The sequence below is a fragment of the Diabrotica undecimpunctata genome, chromosome 8 (genome assembly GCF_040954645.1).
Source record: "Diabrotica undecimpunctata isolate CICGRU chromosome 8, icDiaUnde3, whole genome shotgun sequence".
Taxonomy (NCBI): Eukaryota; Metazoa; Arthropoda; class Insecta; order Coleoptera; family Chrysomelidae; genus Diabrotica; species Diabrotica undecimpunctata.
Window position 1 is genome coordinate 1,467,276 of NC_092810.1, and position 20,066 is coordinate 1,487,341.

Here is a 20,066-nt window from a genome sequence, read left to right on the forward strand (position 1 = left end):
GTGGTGGAAATAGAGCGCTATCGAAAATGTAATTTTCCAGTAAATAATCTGCATATATATCAAGTGTTGCGTTTATAGGTTTATATGACATTAAATCATAAAGAAAGCATTCTTCAACTTCTGCTGGATTTAAATAAGTTAAACCAAACGTATGCCTTAACCATTTTCCAATTTCTGAATTTGTATCCTTATACATATTCTTGTACCAAACCCAAAGATTGAATTTTTTTAAACCAGTTTTGGTGTAAGTGAAAACGGCATCCACTAATTTTTGCATTGGGCCACATATACAATAAAGCACAGTGAATTGCTTTTTCAAAGTCCACAAATATTTCAGTTGGCTCTAATGATAATTGAAATGTTTCAAAAATCTTAGACCTTAATAAAGAAAATAAATTTTTGTATGTCATTGACAATTTGTCCTTTAACAAACAGTATGCTAAAGGAACATAATGTCCATTTTCCAAGTTATGTATAGTAAATAATTGTAGAAAATATTTGGTACTGTATGAAAATGTACCATCCATATACAAAGTTTTTAATTTACCCAACAAACGAATATTTGTCTCGCATGAAAATACAATTACATTTAATTCAGGATGATTTAAAAACAAAAAACTTTCATTGCGACAGGTTTTAGGAGAATAATTACTAACCGCGTTATGGACTTCTGATATGCTTCTTGGTAACGGACCTGGTAACAGTTTACGACGACAGTTGTAAATGTTCTTTCTTATACTAGCTATGTCAGGAACCGTCAGCAAATTGGCATCACACTCAGCAACAGCAGTTCTTGTAATTTTGGCAGGCTTTTCCGATATGTCCTCTTGGGCTTTTCTTTTACATGCATTGGTTACCATCTTTACTTCAAGCTTTTTTGGATCGGCTTCATGATTATGTACCAAATCACTTCTTGTGATGGTGAGGTCCTCACAGCCTATTGTAAACACTTTTGCGGAACACTTAGTGTTTCTTTGGATGCAGCGCCAAAATATCTCGCCGCTTTTTAACACTTTCTGTTTCGAGAACGAATGATGCTCCACCACTAATAAATCTCGACCACGGGAACTTTTTATCAAACTCATTTTTTAAATATCCGTATACGTGCACAAGTCAACGTCAAACAAGAAATAAATTACAACTGAAATAATTTAGTCACAAGTACACAAGTGCCACGCCCCCCGCCGTGACAATAAATATTGGGAAAACCCGCTTGTCCTGCTTGGGTGCAAATGTCCATCGCCGCTAATTACCTACCTACGTGCTTTACGCCGCGGTGTCGAAATTTCCTATAATAAAATTTGACCCTACGATTACCCCAGGTACAAAGACAATTTGGTGTCGAAAGTTCGCCCGCCGCTACTTAGTTAAAGCATTCTTTCTGCATCAAATTGTAAAGATTGGGCTTTTTGGCTTGTATTAAGTCGTGGTTAACCTAGTGCTTATAGCACTAGGTAAGGGAAGTCGGCAAATTGGATCCGTAACTTTCTCAATAAGGAGTGGCTCTGAGGATCGGGGCGTGTCGGGCTTGGCGAGGAAGCGGGTCAGGGCTGACGTGCCTGGCCTGGGCTAGGCGAAGTAAAAAGTGAGCCGTGAGCCTAATTCTTACGAGTTGGGTTTTATGGATACGAGTTCGGTCTCGTGCCTTGGCCTCCCGCTGAACCGTCTTGGTGTTCCGAGTTACTTTCGGGTGCTTGGATGTCCTCTTCGGCCGCCATTCAACGGTCAGCTCAGAACTGGCACGGACCAGGGCAATCCCGTTCGTATAATACGAAATATATGATTAGAAGAATTACTGTAAGCCAAGTGAATACCCGAACACTTCTCATATAAATATTGAATGGCACAGAGACGAATGGAACGGTCTATGCTGGTCTAAGTGGAACTGGGCAGGCCATGTAGCGAGAATACATGACTCACGATGGACGAGCAAAATTACAAATTGGAGGCCAAGAGCAGACAAACGTAGTACAGGGGTATCACCCCTGGAAACAAAGAACACAAAATCGTAAAGAATTTAGGGGGAGTTTAAAAAGAGGCGTTTAAGGGAGGCGTATGTCCAGCAGTGGACGTGATAAATGAAAGCTGGATGATGATGATGATGACCCCTGTTAAAATAGGCCCAACCTCCTCACTCCCAGAATGTTTTCATTTTTTTTTGTCGCTTACATGATTAAAAAATTAGTCTCAGCACAATTTTAACCCGCCTTCCTTTTCTCACTAATCCCAAAGCGCCATTTTTTCGTTTTTATTTTTTGTTAGATGAGTTGTAATCAATTTAAAAATTTCAAAAAACTAACACGCATAATTGAGGGTTTTAAAAAATCTGTCTATTTTTTATAGACCCGTCCCATAGTTTGAGTCTACGTAACCTAAAAATGCATTTTTTTGTCTAAAAAAGCGTATAACTTTTTTTTAAGATAGCTACAGGTCACATTTGTTTTTATTTTGTATATTTTATCACAAAACATATTTCTGATTTTTTTTAACACCTGAAAACTGTTTTTGGGGATTTTATCCATTTTATAGAATTCAAAATAGATCAAATTAGGGTCTTTTACAGGTTATTGAGGTTATATATAATTTGAAGTAACTGAGTTCTTTAGGACATTCAAAAATTGAGCGAAAAACCTTTAAACTCCCAAAAAACTATGTTTTTGCCCTTATAAGAGTTTTGCGAGTTTTTAGGGGATTTATCATATTTGTTGAGATCGATACAACTTGAATCTCCAATTCATATTCAAAAAATATATAAAAAATAATATTTTTAGGTCTCAAGAAGCAAATACAACCATCGTTTATGCGAAAAAACAGGTTTTCAAGTGATATTGGGGAGTTATTACTGGTTATTTTAAATCATAACAAACATAACATAATATTGTATAAAAATAATTCAATTTCCTCTTTTATCGCATCAAAAAGTTGATGCTTTAGCGACTAAAAAATATTTTTGTTATTGCTTCGAAGATTAGCAAGGTCAAAGCCACGAGCCGTCCATGTGCTTCGCAATAAATATTAGGTAATACCTTAGATTCATCAAAATTCTTCAGATGTTTTAATTATGTATATGTAGTCGTACAATATTTATCAGGTCGCGCAATATAGCGAAATAGAATATTGAAAGGGAGTGACTGGACTGGAACCTGGAACTCTTGTATTTCCAATCTCCCCACATTATTAGATTTTATGTATACATATAATTCACCGAATAATGGAGGGGATACGGAAAACATCGCTTAGATAGCAATAGCAATATAATAATCCAAATAATTCCATTCCTATTTAATTCATTCCACGTTGTTTTGATCCGCGATACTATTCAGACTCATTCAGTTAATATGCATTTCAAAATTCCTTTGCCATTTCGGTCTAATGCATCCTACTTGAAACGGAAAGCGAAAATATTATGATCTGATTTATTTTTCTAACTTTTTTGCGTCGTTGCTGTTATTGTCTTCATTGCAAGTGTCTCAGGCTATAGTCGGTTCGCTATATTTACGCGGGTTTCGGATTAACAAAATTATGCTAATGACTCATTGATAACCAGTTGCAGTAAACGACTTCCCAGAAAATTAGGCAAAAACTGCATTAATGGTCATATTTTAAAATACATTAAAATAACATTAAGGTAGGTATAAATTTGTTACAATATTGCAGTTGAATTGATTCTTTGCCAGTGTTGACATTGTATGTTTGGTGGAAATATTTAAAAATGCCTAGACGTGTGTTAGATGTAGATAGTCTAATTTGTAGTGTACATAAGTATTTTACGGATGAAAAAGAAAATGGCGGTCCTTTAAAATCGGTAATGTCTGTTCAACAACGCGTATGTGATGCTCTAGGAATTAGTGAAACCAAACTAAGAGGAGTATTACAAAATCGCAATAATGATCGGCCGAAAGAAGATCACCGAAAAACTCGCCTATCATTGAAAACGAAAGATATTCCAGATGGAAAAAAATTTGAAATTCGTGATACCATTTATCGAATGCGAGCCAACAAGGAACATGTGACCTTAAATACAATTCTCTCGGAATTAAAAGATAGAAAATTTGACGAAATTGGTAGAACAAGTCTATGGCAAGTGATACATAATTTGGGTTTCAAATTTCAAAAGGAGGATAACGGAAAAGCCCTTTGTGAAAGAAGTTCTGTTGTGCATAAAGGAATTAACTTTCTAAGAAAATATTCTAAATTAAAAGAAGAAAGGGCAAATTTTATATATTTAGACGAAACATGGATATTTTCTAGGGATGCAACCAAGAGAATATGGCAAGATGATAACGTAAAGTCTATCAAACATACTGATGGAGAAGGGAAGCGACACATAATTTTACATGCAGGAGGGAAATCGGGTTTTATAGAAGGTGCTGATTTAATATTTTCATCTAAATCAAAATCAAGTGACTATCACGATAATATGAACACAGAAATGTTTGTAAAATGGTTACATGAAAAACTTCTCCCAGGTTTAAGTAAGCCCAGCGTAATTATTTTAGACAATGCACCTTACCATTCTGAAGTATTAAACAAAAGTCCAACGAATTCTTGGACTGTTAATAAAATTAAAGAATGGTTGACAAATGAACATATACCATTTACACAACATATTTTAAAATCAGAATTATTACGCTTGGCAAATATCCACGCAAAACAAATGTTTGTTGTGGATCAGATTATTGAAAGTTACGATCATCAAGTTTTACGTCTGCCACCGTATCATTGCCAGTTTAATCCCATCGAATATATATGGGGAATAGCAAAACAATATTATGACATATTGGGCCTAACGGTTATAGCGACGACGCAGTTCGGGAAACTTGGCGAAAGGCACTTTCAATTGTAACTCCAGAAGTGTGGTGCAACTGTATATTCAAGTGCGAGAAACTAATAGAAGATTGGTGGACTCGTGAAAATAAAATAAACGAAATAAGTCCAATCATAATAACAATTAATGGTGATGACAGTGATGATGATGACGATTATGATATTTTTGATGATAATGACTGATTTTCATTTTTGTTGGCAAGTTGAATTTTTTTATTTTTCATTAGAAATTCTCTCCATGGAACAAATATACATAGACCATATTTTCTGTGTGAAGTGTAATATAAAATTATTATTAGGTTTATATTAGCCACATTAGACTCCATTAATGAAGTAATTCTCCTTATTATACTGTCAATTATATAAAAGATTTTCCATTATTATTTAATTAAAAAAAGTTATGGATTATTTTTCATTTCATTTGACCAATTGATATTTCCCCATAGAGCAGGTAATTCAAACTGGGTACTTACAATAAAATTTTTAATCCGAAACCCGCGTAAATATAGCGAACCGACTATATAGATACACGCAATGTACATTATACACGTTATGTTTAAAAGTTTAAATAGACAGATAATAAATTTTACCCTAAAATAATTGATAATTACCAATTTTATGTCAATTGGAAATTGTAATCGTTTCTAAGAAACTTGGTAATGATAAAATTTTATACCTGAACAAATTATGTAGGTCACAGCCCACAACAACGAAAGATAATGCAGTAAAAATATGAACAATTCACAACAATTTAAAACATCAATGATTTTTCCGGTATTTTTATAGAATCTGTTACAAAAACTCACCTCTAGCACTTATTGTTAAAGCAAACACTCAGTTACATCGACCAAAATAGACTATGACTTACCTAAAACTTGAAACTACAATTTTAATCGTATAACCACAAATGCATACTTCAGATTTTTTTGTTTTATCGTACTTTTTTAAATTCTTTGTTAATAATGAAGAGTAAACATCCTTATCTACGTACACTACTTATACGATGTTACAAACAAACAAATTTTTATGGTAAAATACTAGGCTAGACAATAAAGTCATAATTGGACTTAAGAAATTCATATTCATAAGGAAAATGCTTAAAATAAATGTCTGAAACTCTCACAAATTAGTCAATAAATTTATTTATTCAAAAGTTATTTTTACCCGTATAATTTCTACTTGAATTTTAGGAAAGTACGCTCATCCTTCTTTTGTAAATAACTTAGTACAGTACGGTAGAGGACGCCCACCAACTAGATGGACTGATGACCTGAAGGATGTTAGCAATAACTAGATGCAAGCCGCACAAGACAGAGACGTATGTCTAGCAGTGGACGCAGGCAGGTTGATGATGATGATGAGTACGGTACGATAGCGGAGAAATACACGGGTATTTCCGATATATGTGACGTCAATTCCCAGCTTTCTTTTTCTACCCCAAGTCACGTAAAAACAATACATTTGTAGACAGCCGTAAGCTAGTCAAGAATTCGGAGTATCTTCTCTCTCGAGAAAGATAATTAAAAGATAGTCGCAAGAATTTGGAAAGAAAAATATTATTGAACAAAAAGAAGTACTAACATAAGTGACATACTAACATATTATATAGAACAAAAAAGATTAAAGTGGTATGGACATGTAAGAAGAACTAGCGACAGCAGATGGATAAAGAGAATAACCGAATGGAGCCCCATAGGAAGGAGGAAAAGAGGACGACCCCGAAAATCCTGGAGGAACGAAGTAGACGACGCCATGAGTAAGAGAGGCCTAAACGATGGAGAATGGAACAACAGAGAGAGATGGAAACGGTTGAGCGAGGGAAGGCAGTGAATACTGTAGAATCCCTAAATATATATATATATATATATATATATATATATATATATATATATATATATATATATATATATATATGATATTTTGGATTGACTTCGCATGCTTTGTTCTTTGTTGACAGATCAATCACTGTGGGGTAAATGGTGATCTTAACCACCTTTTCCTTTCATTGTTTGGTTTTTTAACGACAAGCTGTCAACCAAATTTATCACATTTTTTTAATATACCGCCTTATCATATAGAGGTTGGTAGGTTGCCTTGCTGTTTATGTCATTTTGACCTCAAGGCCACTTCTCTTCACGTTGTTTCAAGAATTTGCCTCTTCTTATCATTGGCAAAATAGTTACCTACTATTAATGCCGGCTAAAAGTTTAGCCAAAAATGAAATTAATGCACTTTTCATCGACTTGTGTTTTGTTTGCAACCTTTTGCAGTTCTTTACTTTCGTTGTTTCGCATGTTTTTAAATGGTTGCGTCTTCGTTAACTTCGATGTTTACGATTCAAGTCGTGAATGACTATTTAAAAATTATAAATTCTTGATCATAGTAAAGTTTATGAGTTTCAGCACCGAACAACTATCCTCTATATAACATGAATTGTTGACGTGACAACGTCTTAAATTAGGTTGTGGCTCGGAGTCACTCATGAAAAAGTGTAACGCCCGCTCACGTCTGTTACGATGAGTCACCGAACGAGAGAGAGGCCCGCCGGACCGGCGAATGCCTTGCGTCTCTCTCCCACTCAAACATGATCGGTCCGCTGCGCGCGCAGCACTAGAGAATTAGGCGCGTTGAATCGGTGCGTGCTTGTGTCTCTATCTTTCTCGAGCGTTCTTGGCGTTGGAAAACCGAGAAAGCGTCATAATACAAGTTCACACGTGTGGTTAAAGTATCGTCAGCTGTGTCTGTAGTGAAAATGTGGAGTGCTTAGATTCGTCATTTACAACAACTACAACAATAAAGGTAAATAATTGTACACCAATATTTCATTATCGTAAACTATGATTGATTGATTAATTGTTAGATTGACACAAAAGTTGAGAAACTGAGTTTATAGGTTATGTCATACTATTGACAAATGTTGATAGTGTTAAGTAAATTATTAGTTTAAATCACTCTGCAATCAATCGTAATTCAGTCGATTGAGAAGAAACAGCGCGTATTGCTAGTCAAACATTTAAAATAACAAATTATAACCTCTAACCTGTCAAAACAAAATCACTCAAATAGAAATTAGTTAAGTTTAAGTTTACATGTACAATGTTTTAGTAAACAAAATATATTTCTATAGTTAAAATTTGTGCAATTCTTATTTTCATTCAATTCCTTGTTCCTATTGTGCAATTTAATAATATTCATATCAATAAATATTCTACCGAGAAAAATACGTTGTCACGTAAAATCTTCGCCCGTAAAAGCGACTTTACAGGCAACCGATTTTTTTTTGACTTTTTAACTACACGCTGTATGTTACAAGAAGTAACAGACGGAAAGATGATACGTCATAGTGTATTTTTGTCGAAAGTATAGTCGAAAAGAAGACGTGATAGCTACCCGACGAGAAGTCGAATTGACATTTGACAAACGAAAAAGAAATGACAGTTGGCATCACAGTTAAAAGCCGCCATCTTGTGACGTCAGTGGTTCGTACCCAATGGGGGGTGGGGAGCGGTAAACATTAGAGGATGCCGCCGATAAGAAAGTTCCCAGGCTCACCTGTCACACCTGCCACGTGCCACAAACTGCACACCTGGCATCAAATGATGCCGCTTTTGAAAAATTTTCCCACGCCCAAGTGCCCCATCCTCTGCCACAGAAGAATAAACAATCAGAATGCCCACTCGGCTTGAAAAAATAAGTACGCGCATCTCGTTCGCGCAGACGGAATCAGCCATGTTTTAAACGGAACCAGTGCTGTTCAGTAACATTTTATCTGGTGTGCATAGAAAAATTAACCCGGTTTAATTTATTTACGGCAACTATAGACATAATATGCATTATTTTATGCGTACTTTTAGTAGAAGAATAGATTAAATTGTTTCAAATGTACTAAATTATTAATCTATAAAAATTTAAATTACAGTTCTGTCGTAGATTGTCACAAATTTCTCAATTCGAGTCTAAGTTTCCGTTTAAAATATATTTAAAAAACTTCAAAGGCGGCATTTGAGAGTGGGCATTCTGATTGTTATTTATTCTGTGTCTCTGTGTTGTTTGGTGGTTTCAGTGCGTTGTCATGTGAGTCTGCGTGTAGGCTTTCTTTACCGATGGTGGGAAAAAAGATATTCTCTCCTCGGACTTTGGCATTAAGTCTCCCGCTAATAATTTAACATAATTTTTCGTTGATAATACTTATCGTATTATCAAGTTGGCCTGAATCAAATTGGTATCAACAACGCTGCAATATATCATAATAAATAACATAATCTACTACAAAACTTTTATCTGAACGTAAACTAATAGCACCTTCTAAAAAATCGAACTTTATTTCCGTGCCATGTATCATTCACGAGCATTCAATCTCACTTGATAACTTGGGACTTTGATTTATACGAATAAATTATATTTTATTACCAATTTGCTATTTCTTTCATACTAATTGATTCTTATTATATAATAGAACATTATTCAATCCTGTAGTTTTCTCTACCGGCGGACTGTCCTGGTACAAAGTTCACACAAGTAACTCATACGAATCTTTTTAGCGAAATAATCTCCAGCCTACGTACTTTAGACCGGGATTTTAATAGTGGGTAATTTACATTTTTCATCAAAATCTCTACGTTTAAACAATACCAGCGCCTCAGCCGTTAGTAAAAACAGTTTCCACTATTTTCAGAGTTTTAATATCAAAAATTTGTTTAAAATAATTGATTATCTAGTATAATCTTAATCTGATATGTTTAAATAATTTTAGTTTATTAAGTAAAAATAAGTCCAGTTCTCTGTGATATATAATGATAGGGGACTGTTGGCCAGGGAAATGTTATTTTTACATAAATACTTAATAAAATAAAATTATTTAAACATATCAGATTAAGGAAACAGTTATAGCTACATACTAAGATAATCAATTATTTTGAACAAATTACCATTATTAAAACTATTAAAATAGTAAAAAAAAATAGCTTACCAGAGGACTGTTTTTACTAACGGCTGAGACGCGGGGTTTAAAGTGTACCAGCACTTTAAACAAAATAACGAAGTTCCACAACAGAACAAAATTCACACCGATTGCCGTTCTGTTTCACCATCTAAATGTCCCGCGCCAAAATAAAATTTGACTGAGCGCGGTTTTCAAATTTTAACAGGAACTGTTTGAAGACAGTATCTGCACATAGATATTTTGATTAAAATTTTATTTTCAAAATATAATCGTGATGTCTAAAGATGCGTACCAGTTTTTTTATATATTTGAATATTTTTTATTCAGTAATTAATGAAAAAAATAAATACAGTGAGGGCTCTTTTTATACGGATTATTTTTATACGATTTTAAAGTTGTGTGGTTGTATTTCATAAAAAAATTTCTATTATTAGCTATTATAATTGAATATTCACATCCAGATGTCAGTAAAGTGAGCCTTTGTAATTCGGGATTCCATTGTTACATGATTTAGTTTTAGAAAGTTTTATTTTCCATTAGAAGAGGTTTTGGCCATCTCAATACCGTAAGCCTAACTTTTCTTATTTCTTTTTTGAGATTATATTTGGTCCAATGGATAAAAAAAAACATTAAAGACAATCAATTTCGTTGGAAACGAAAATTACAACTGTAGATCGCTTAGGAGAAGGATTTGCGCCAATTGGAAAATATTTTAATTTAGACGAATCAACTGTAAGAGCAATTAAGAAGAATGAAGTTGCTATTAGAAAATCTATAATTTCTGGTACAAAATTAAACAAAAGAAGTTAACAAATGTGTACTCAGTTTTATAGGAATATCAAATATAGTTGCAGTACTAAAAATTAATGCTAAAACATTAAACGTGTATATTATTCAAGCATATGCTCCAACTTCGGAAAGCTCAGAGCAGGAAATAGAAATATTCTATGAACAATTGAAAGAATTCCTAAAACATACCAAAAAAAAACAAGAAGTGAATATCCTGCTAAGAGATTTTAAAGTCAAAGTAGGCAACGGAGGTGTTGGCAATACTGTGGGACACTTTGGACTAGGAACGCGAAATGATAGAGGATTATATTCAAAATTTTTGTTGTTTATATACTTTAAACAAATCGGGATCCTTAGTGGCATCTGCAATGTGTTTAATAAGAGAAAGATTAGATCTGTAGATCTGTAAGACCTTAATTCATTATTAAACCATTGCACGGGTGTTTTTCCAGCAGTTTGTCGTACTTTTTTTTGGGGAAAATGATTTAATATTAAGTTGTTATAAATTTCGGTAAGAAAGACTGTCAAAGAATCAGGATCATTATTAATATCATAGAAAAAGTCGATCTTTGTACTATAAGTGTATTTTTATGTATGAGAGAGTAATAAAACAATAAATTATGTATGCAAATCCCTAAACTGTTGATACGGGTGACTCAATGAAAAACAGATATTTGTCAACAAGTTTACAGAAGTATATAGGAAAACAATTTTAAACTGAGTATGACCACCAGGTATAAAGGTTGGAGCAGAATAGAATACAATAGTTGTGAGGGTTAGTAATCCCTAAATAAGGTTGCCAGTGTCGGAGTGATGGAGGTTAACAGGTACTAATGAATTTGCAAGAAAAGTAAGATGTTTATTTTATTGGTTATATATAACCAATAAAAGTTTAATAAGTACCTACCTATTTGCAAAATAAAGTTTAATTCTTTAGATAAAATAAAACGTTTTATTTTATCTATTTGCAAAATAAAGTTTAATTCTTTTTTTATTTGCAAAATAAAGTTTAATTCTTTAGATTAAATAAAACGTTTTATTTTATCTGAAATGAGTGCATTCCACGAAGTAAGGGTTTCAACAATCAAACATTTAATTCTTTAATTCCAGGAATCTACGACAGTAATTGACTAGATAATTACCTTCTAAACTTATTCCACAGAAAATGTGATAGTGGGTTTTTCCATTTTGTATATAGGAAGGTCCAAGTGGCGTATTCAAAATTCTTAACAGTTCACTAAAAGTAGGTACTTCAGTTGCAAGGTGCAGTTTATTGTGTATACTAGTGTTATGGAAAATTTGGAAGTGCCGTGTAAACGACGAAAAATTGGTCCTCTAACAGTTAATGAAAAAACATTAAGTTTAATTGTTTTAAATCATTTACAGACAAACGTTTATGTGAAAGTGTTGATGAGACCGTTGAGTTAGTTAGCAGTACACTTGGTGTTGGGAAATCTACGATTTACAGAGTTATTAAAGAAGAGAAATGTGGTAGTTTTCAAATGCCACGTAATGCTCCAGGGAAACCAAAATTTCAAATAGAATATCATTTTAAAGAAGGACTTCGACGGAAAGTGCATGAATTCTTCTTTAGACAAGAATTTCCAACATTGGATAAAGTTCTTGTCTCAGTTCGAGATGATAAGGATTACCCAGAAATGAGTCGAAGTACGTTATGGAAACTTTTAAAAGAAATAGGCTTCCGCTGGAGAAAGAATCCCAGAAAGTCTATTTTATTAGAAAGAAGCGATATTGTCATATGGAGAAGACATTTTCTAAGAACCATAAAGGAAATGAGAAACCAAAAAAGAAAAATATTTTATCTTGATGAAACATGGATCAACGAGGGTCATACACCAAATAAATTTTGGCAGGATGAGACTGTTACAAGTCAAAGGCACGCTTTTGTAAATAACTTATCTACTGGTTTAAACCCACCATCAGGAAAGGGACTCAGGCTGATAATAGTACACATTGGCAGTTCAGACAGTTTTGTTGAAGGTGGTTTATTAACTTTTGAATCAACTCGTACCGGTGACTACCATGAAGACATGAACGCTGATGTCTTTCAAGAATGGTTCGAACAAATGATAGATCTTCTTCCTAAGAACTGTGTAATAGTAATGGATAATGCAAGTTATCACTCCAGACTTATAGAAGGACTGCCCACAACCAAGTGGTTAAAAAAAGACTTGCAGAATTGGCTGAGTTCAAAAAATATTACGTACCATCCCGGATCTATAAGAAAGGAACTTTATTCGTTGTGTGCCCTTCATACAGAAAAATTTAAAAAATACGAAATTGATGAAATTGCCAAAAATCGTGGAATGACAGTACTTAGATCCCCACCATATCATTGTGAATTAAACCCGATTGAACTGGTATGGGCACAGATAAAGAGTGAAGTTTCAAGAAAAAATACCACTTTTAAAATTCATGATGTTAAACAATTGTTTTTGGAGGCCGTAAATAATGTAAAACCTGAAAACTGGGAAAAAGCAGTAAATCACACTATTAAAGAAGAGGAAAAAATGTGGAAGCTGGACAATATTACTGATAAAATGATCGAGCCAGTTATTATAAATCTTGGTTCTGAAAGTTCATCTTCTGAATCTGATTTGGATTTGTAACAAGTAGCTGTAAGTTTTATATTAATATTTTTATTCATCTATTTAACATACCTTAGATGGTTTTAAAAACTCTTTTTCTATTTTGTAATTTTTTAAAATTAAAAGAAATGTGAATTTTTTAAAACCCTTTTTAATGTAGGCCAGTCAGTTCTAATATAGTGTGTGATAAAAGAGGTCACTTTTGTTTACATACACATAACACTTTATAACACTGAAATAATTCATTTATTTTTTACAATTATTCAAAGTAATTTTTCAATTAATCTTGAGCACGCCCATGGAGTGGTCGGAGCTACCAGTTAAAATTATGCTAATTACTCTCTCGTTCATAAAAATAAACTATAGCTAGAGCACGTTTAAGCTTCTGTAAACCAGAAGAAGTAATAAACCATTGAAATGTTTGATTAGTGTCAACAACTTTATGCTCAGAGTCAATAAATAAAAATTGAGCTCGATGGTCAGAAAAACAAGGTTCAAATACGCTCACTTTGTAGATATTCTCAGAAAAATTTGTCATAATGTTGTCGATGCAACTACTGGATTGGGAGTGATTCTAGTATAATCCTTTATCTAGTATAATCGGTAATCCTAGCTGAGCGCTTTTTTCTTAAAAAGCCATCTTCGGAGCTATGATCAAAAATTTAAACACCACTACAAAAGAGGGATCCCGTTGATCAAAAACACAAATTTTTCTTCAAAAGTTAAAAAACTTCGAAAGTTTTCTTCGAAGAAACTTCGATACTTTTCTTTTCAACGCATTAATTTGTCCTAAGCGTGTACAAAATATATCAGTATTTTACATTAATTTTTAAATATCAAAATTGTGTTTAAAATGTAGTGATATCTTTACACCCAAAAATTCAGAATTATTTACAAATGTTTCATAAGATTAATCATGAATTCTAATCTTACCTATAATTTTTATTTGAACCAAAACCTACACTTTTTTAACACTTATAAATAAACAAATATTGTTCTTGGACAACAATTAAAAAGAAATATCAAAACATTATGTTCTTCGGTGGATTTAATTCAATGCGTACACCGGCACAGCATCGACCTGCGTACTGAGATCACCGTACTCTACTGATTAACTTATTTGAATTGAACCAGAGAACAACCGAACACACGATTATTCTATGATTGAACCAAGACCCAAGACGTTTTGAGGAGTCAATGTCAGCGATCAACGATGCGGCAACCACAAATTCTTTTATCGCTCACACGATCATTCAATAATCATATTAAAAATTAAAATAAACTAATTTCACATGTTTGCCTTCACTTCGTGATTGTTTACGACGCGAAATTTGTTGGATCTTGGATTCTAAAGTTATTTTTTTACGCCATTGGCCAGTTTTCCATCCTAGACTAAGGAACATAGTCCTTTTTTTCAAAAATTCGCCGGGGCTTTTTTTATAAACAGTAAGTAATTTAAAAAGAACCATTTAAAAGACTAATGGTTTAAGTTTAGTAAACAACTAAAAACGATTCTGTTAAAAATGAGCCGTCCATGATCAGTGCCGGTTTAACACAGTCTGCCGCCCATTGCTGATACAGATTTGTGCAAACATATTTTTGAATACTAATAAACTTTCATAAATGAAAGTTTATTGAAATAAGGAAAGCAATTAAAACTTTTTTTGGTTTCAAACATTAATGAATACTAACAAAATACAAGAAAAAAATTAAGGGCGATCTTCAAAAAGTAAAATATAAATGTACCTATGCTATAATTTCACTATTTGGGAGAGTGATTCATCGTTTAAAGGCGCAGAAATGCGGAAAGACGTATGAAAATCCAGTGACGTACACTCACTTTTATTTTAAGGTTTATTATATTTTATTTTTCAAATATTAATGTTCGAAATAGGCCACAATATATTTATTTACAAGTTTTTACTGACGTTGCGATCTATATATCCAAAGACCGCTTTCAAAGATATAAATGATAGTTATATTTATTTTATATGTTTATTATTATATATTTTTATAATCTTATATTATTTATTTTCTTTTTTTTTCTATCTTCTAAAACGGAATAGAGATCGAAACGTCAGTGTATTAAACATGTAAATAGATATATTGTGGCTTATTTCCAACCTTCTCCCTAAAAATACAGAATGCCACAAACAAAAAGCTATAGAAAAAAAAATCGGTTGCCTGTAAAGTCGGTTTTACGGGCGAAGATTTTACGTGACAACGTCTTTTTCTCGGTAGAATATTTATTGATATGAATATTATTAAATTGCACAATAGGAACAAGGAATTGAATGAAAATAAGAATTGCACAAATTTTAACTATAGAAATATATTTTGTTTACTAAAACATTGTACATGTAAACTCAGTTTCTCAACTTTTGTGTCAATCTAACAATTAATCAATCAATCATAGTTTACGATAATGAAATATTAGTGTACAATTATTTACCTTTATTGTTGTAGTTGTTGTAAATGACGAATCTAAGCACTCCACATTTTCACTACAGACACAGCTGACGATACTTTAACCACACGTGTGAACTTGTATTATGACGCTTTCTCGGTTTTCCAACGCCAAGAACGCTCGAGAAAGAGAGAGACACAAGCACGCACCGATTCAACGCGCCTAACTCTCTAGTGCTGCGCGCGCAGCGGACCGATCATGTTTGAGTGGGAGAGAGACGCAAGGCATTCGCCGGTTCGGCGGGCCTCTCTATCGTTCGGTGACTCATCGTAACAGACGTGAGCGGGCGTTACACTTTTTCATGAGTGACTCCGAGCCATAACCTAATTTAAGACGTTGTCACGTCAAAATAAAAATATCTGTCATTTGTATGTTTGAAAACGGTCTCTTTATAGAGATCGAAACGTCCGTAAATTAAACCTTTGAACAAATATATTGTGGCTTATTCCCAACATTATTTCTAAAAATACAGAACGACAAGCAAAAAGCCACAGAAAATAAATATTACTATCATTTGTATAATTGAAAACTGTCTCTGGATATAGAGATCGAAACGTCCGTAAATTAAACATTTGAACAAATATATTGTGGCTTATTCCCAACATTATTTCTAAAAATACAGAACGACGAGCAAAAAGCCACAGAAAATAAATATTACTATCATTTGTATAATTGAAAACGGTCTCTGGATATAGAGATCGAAACGTCAGTAAATAAACATATGAATAAATATTTTGTGGCTCATTCCCTACATTCCCCTAAAAATACAGAATGTCAAAACAAAAAACTATAAAAAAGAAGTAATTTTGCAGAAAGGTTACTGATACCACCCGGCTGTCGCGGAAGTTACGCTAATGCTTATGAGAAAACGCAAATTGCAATTGAGAAAACGGGTAGTTTTCGGGGGCCGCTGTGTACATTTAAATTTGAGGATACAATCGCTTAACCAATAAATTAAAAACACAACTAAAAATTGCAAGAGAAGAGTCAGTCAAAAAATATGTAACACAACTTAATAGATACGACCATTCAATATGGAAACCAATCAAATCATACTTAAAACCTCAAGCAATATCCCCACCAGTAAGAAAAACCACAGACACACAGAACCAATGGGCAAGAAGCGATAAAGAAAAATCAGAATTATTTGCTGAACATTTAGCAACAGTATTCCAACCACACAACAATGAAGAAGATCAAGAAATTATTAATTAATTAAACTCAGAACAACCATCAGTAAATCCAATAAAATTAACCCAAAGAACTTAAAGAAGAAATCTTACGACTAAATATCAAAACGTCACCAGGAATTGACCTAATAACACCAAAAATGCTAAAAGAATTACCAAAAAAGGGTATAGTAATCCTTACATATATATTTAACGCAATATTAAGATGTAATTATTGGCCTAACGATCTAAAAATTGCAGAAATACTATTATTCCCAAAACCAGGAAAGGATCCAAGTGAAGTCTCATCCTATCGACATATCAGTCTGTTATCAACAATCTCCAAATTACAGAAAAACTTTTAATAAAAAGAATAGATCCAGACTTTACAGGCGCAGATTGGATACCAAATTATCAGTTTGGATTTCGACGAGAACACTCAACTATCCAGCAATGCCACCGAATAACCCATAAAATCAATTCCGCATTAGAAGAAAAGGAATATTGCCCAATGGTATCACTAGATGTACGTCAAGCTTTTGATAAGGTTTGGCCTAAAGGACTTCTTTATAAAATTAAACAAATATTACCACCATTCTTTCAAATATACAAACAAATATTCTTACATTATACTTGGAAAACCGACAGTTTAGAACAAAAGTAAATGGAGAAATATCCAAAACGCATCCCATTAAGGCGGGAATTCCACAGGGAAGCGTCCTGGGACCTTTATTATATATATTATATACGTCTGATCTACCAACATCACATAACGTAACAATTGGCACATTTGCAGATGGCACAGTAGCACTTACAAGTCACAAACACATTAACATAGCTACACAACAACTCCAAGACTATTTGTATGAGCTTGAAAACTGGCTAAAACAATGGAAAATAAAAATAAATGAAAACAGTCAACCCACGTAACTTTTACTTTACGACGAGAAACACTACCACCAATATATATCAACAATGAGGAAATACCCAGGACTAAAACAACCAAATACCTAGGGCTACACCTGGACCAAACCCTGTGTTGGAAAGAACACATCACCAAAAAAAGAAAACAAATACAACTAAGACAAAAAGAAATCAATTGGTTAATTGGAAAAAACTCCAAGCTGTCAATAAATAATAAAATTCTAATTTATAAAACAGTTATCAAACCAATATGGACATATGGCATAGAGCTATGGGGCTGTAGTAGTAAATCTAATATTGCTATTATGGAAAGATGCCAATCAAAAATTTTAAGAGCAATTGTTGATGCACCCTGGTACGTAACCAACCAAAGAATCTATGAGGATCTCAATGAAAGAAGTATACCAGCAAAAGAAATTACAATACATTCAAAAAGTGAACACACACTTCAATCCATTAATTTCCGCAATACCTCAACATCGAGTTATCAGAAGACTAAAGCGACGTTGGCCAACAGACCAGTAACATGGACCCGTGATTCTCTCACTGGAGGGGACCACATCACGCCAGAACCAAGGGACAGGACCTAAACTCATCACATTAACTTATAGAATACATTGTTTTATTCTGATTGTTAATTTATTAGTTATAATAAAAAAAATATATAAAAAAAAAATTTGAGGATATTCAGCGTTTAAACGATGAATCACTCTCCCAAATAGTGAAATTATAGCATAACCTAATAGAATTCAAACAGGTAACATGAGGTAGGTAATCAAATACCTGTAATACTGAAACGCTTGTTTTCTTGCTTTTACTGAAGCGAAGTTTTTGATATCATTTAAATTTAATTCATTTAGTAGGTCCTCGTTAATGGATAAAACTGCTAAAGTAGGTCTTTACCTTTTTTAGTGTCGAAAGAGAGCGTTCGCCACTTGCATTTGCGACCATTATGGAGAAAAACATACGCAGGCAAATATTAACGTTTGGAAATTAATTAAGATAATAATTTATTTTCGTATAAAACCTGTACCAATTCTAAAGGAGTGTCAATTTTTAATTAGGGAAGAGACGTTTACAAATGCTTTAAATGAACACGTTCTTGGGGAAAATCTCATTCAAATCCTCCTTGTATTCTTGTTGTAATTCGGTTGCCGATCTGAAAATATCTTCATCTTCCGTAGTTTTTAGTTTAAACAAAAATTCAAATGCTCTTGAACAAGATTTATAACTATCAGATCGGCGAATAATCTCAGGCTTAAGATTGTCTATTATAAAAATATATCATTGTGTTCGCCAATGATAAAATTATTCCATTTTCCAACAATCAAGTTTTTCCGATAGAGAAGTTGCTTAAACTCTTACTACATTTTTCTCATTTATATCCGTTGACATTTGAATCAAACATGTTTTAATCAAACCGTAATTGCTTTTTATCTTTCTTATGACGTCACAACGAGAAGACCAACGGGTTATATTCACTCTTTTAGGTAACAGTGTCTGCCCCGACTCAGGCGAATCCTTTATTGCACGAGACAATACGGAGAAAAAATTGTAGATAGTTTGTACCAACATAAAAAAAAGATGTTGCTTTCAAACAACAATCTGCTGCATTTTGGAAAACCAAATTTAAAGAGTGAGCAGCACACGGCACAAAGAGAGCTAAATCATTGTAAACTTTAACTTGCAAACCAGAATACTTGCCACTCATATTACTGGCATTGTCGTAATACTGCCCTCTACAGTTCTTAATATCTAATTTCAAAGACTCTAACACCCCAATAACTGTTTCCTCTAGTTCTTGTGAGCTATGCCCAGTGTTATAAAATCCCACGAATATTTAAACATGATTTGTTGTGGTGTTGAATCTACACTTATAGAATAGTATTTGTTTGCCTTAATTTGCCTAACAATTTCATCAATTTACCATAAGCATATTCGGAACAGCACGCCCTGAAAAGATCCCTGGTTAAACCGGCGCTGTCCATGATACGCCAGATAAAGGGTTTAATCTTTCAGTAGACGCTGTTTAATTTTGTGTACCAGTAGTCGCATATGGTCTACTACAACGGTCATAAAAATAGTCCTCTGGATGCATTTTGTTTAAATTTCAATAAAATAATCTAATGTTTATAGTGTTTTTTAACATTATTTATTATTTTAACATTAACATTGTTTGTAATAGTTTGATTTATTCTCTTTTTAACTATCTTAAACAAAAATAAAACATTATTTCACTAAGACTTATCATAAAAAAAGATAAGAGATGGCAAAAAACATAATAAAATTAAGCCGGAATATTGTTACAGTCATTGCAAATTGGATTTACATGTTCCAAA

The 20,066-nt window shown here is 33.2% G+C and overlaps 1 protein-coding gene across 2 annotated transcripts in view; it reads right to left on the reverse strand.

Annotated features, from left to right (window-relative positions):
• The window catches only part of LOC140448796 (1-acyl-sn-glycerol-3-phosphate acyltransferase alpha-like), a 46,801-nt gene extending 32,542 nt beyond the window's left edge, over positions 1–14,259 (reverse strand). Inside the window, exon 1 of one of the 2 annotated variants that reach the window (XM_072541912.1) lies at positions 14,101–14,259. The gene's annotated coding sequence lies outside the window, so the exon portion shown is untranslated. Of the gene's footprint in view, positions 1–5,633; positions 5,723–14,100 lie in introns of those variants that run through there. The other variant, XM_072541913.1, reaches the window with a different exon arrangement.
• Between the last annotated feature and the right edge of the window lie 5,807 nt (positions 14,260–20,066).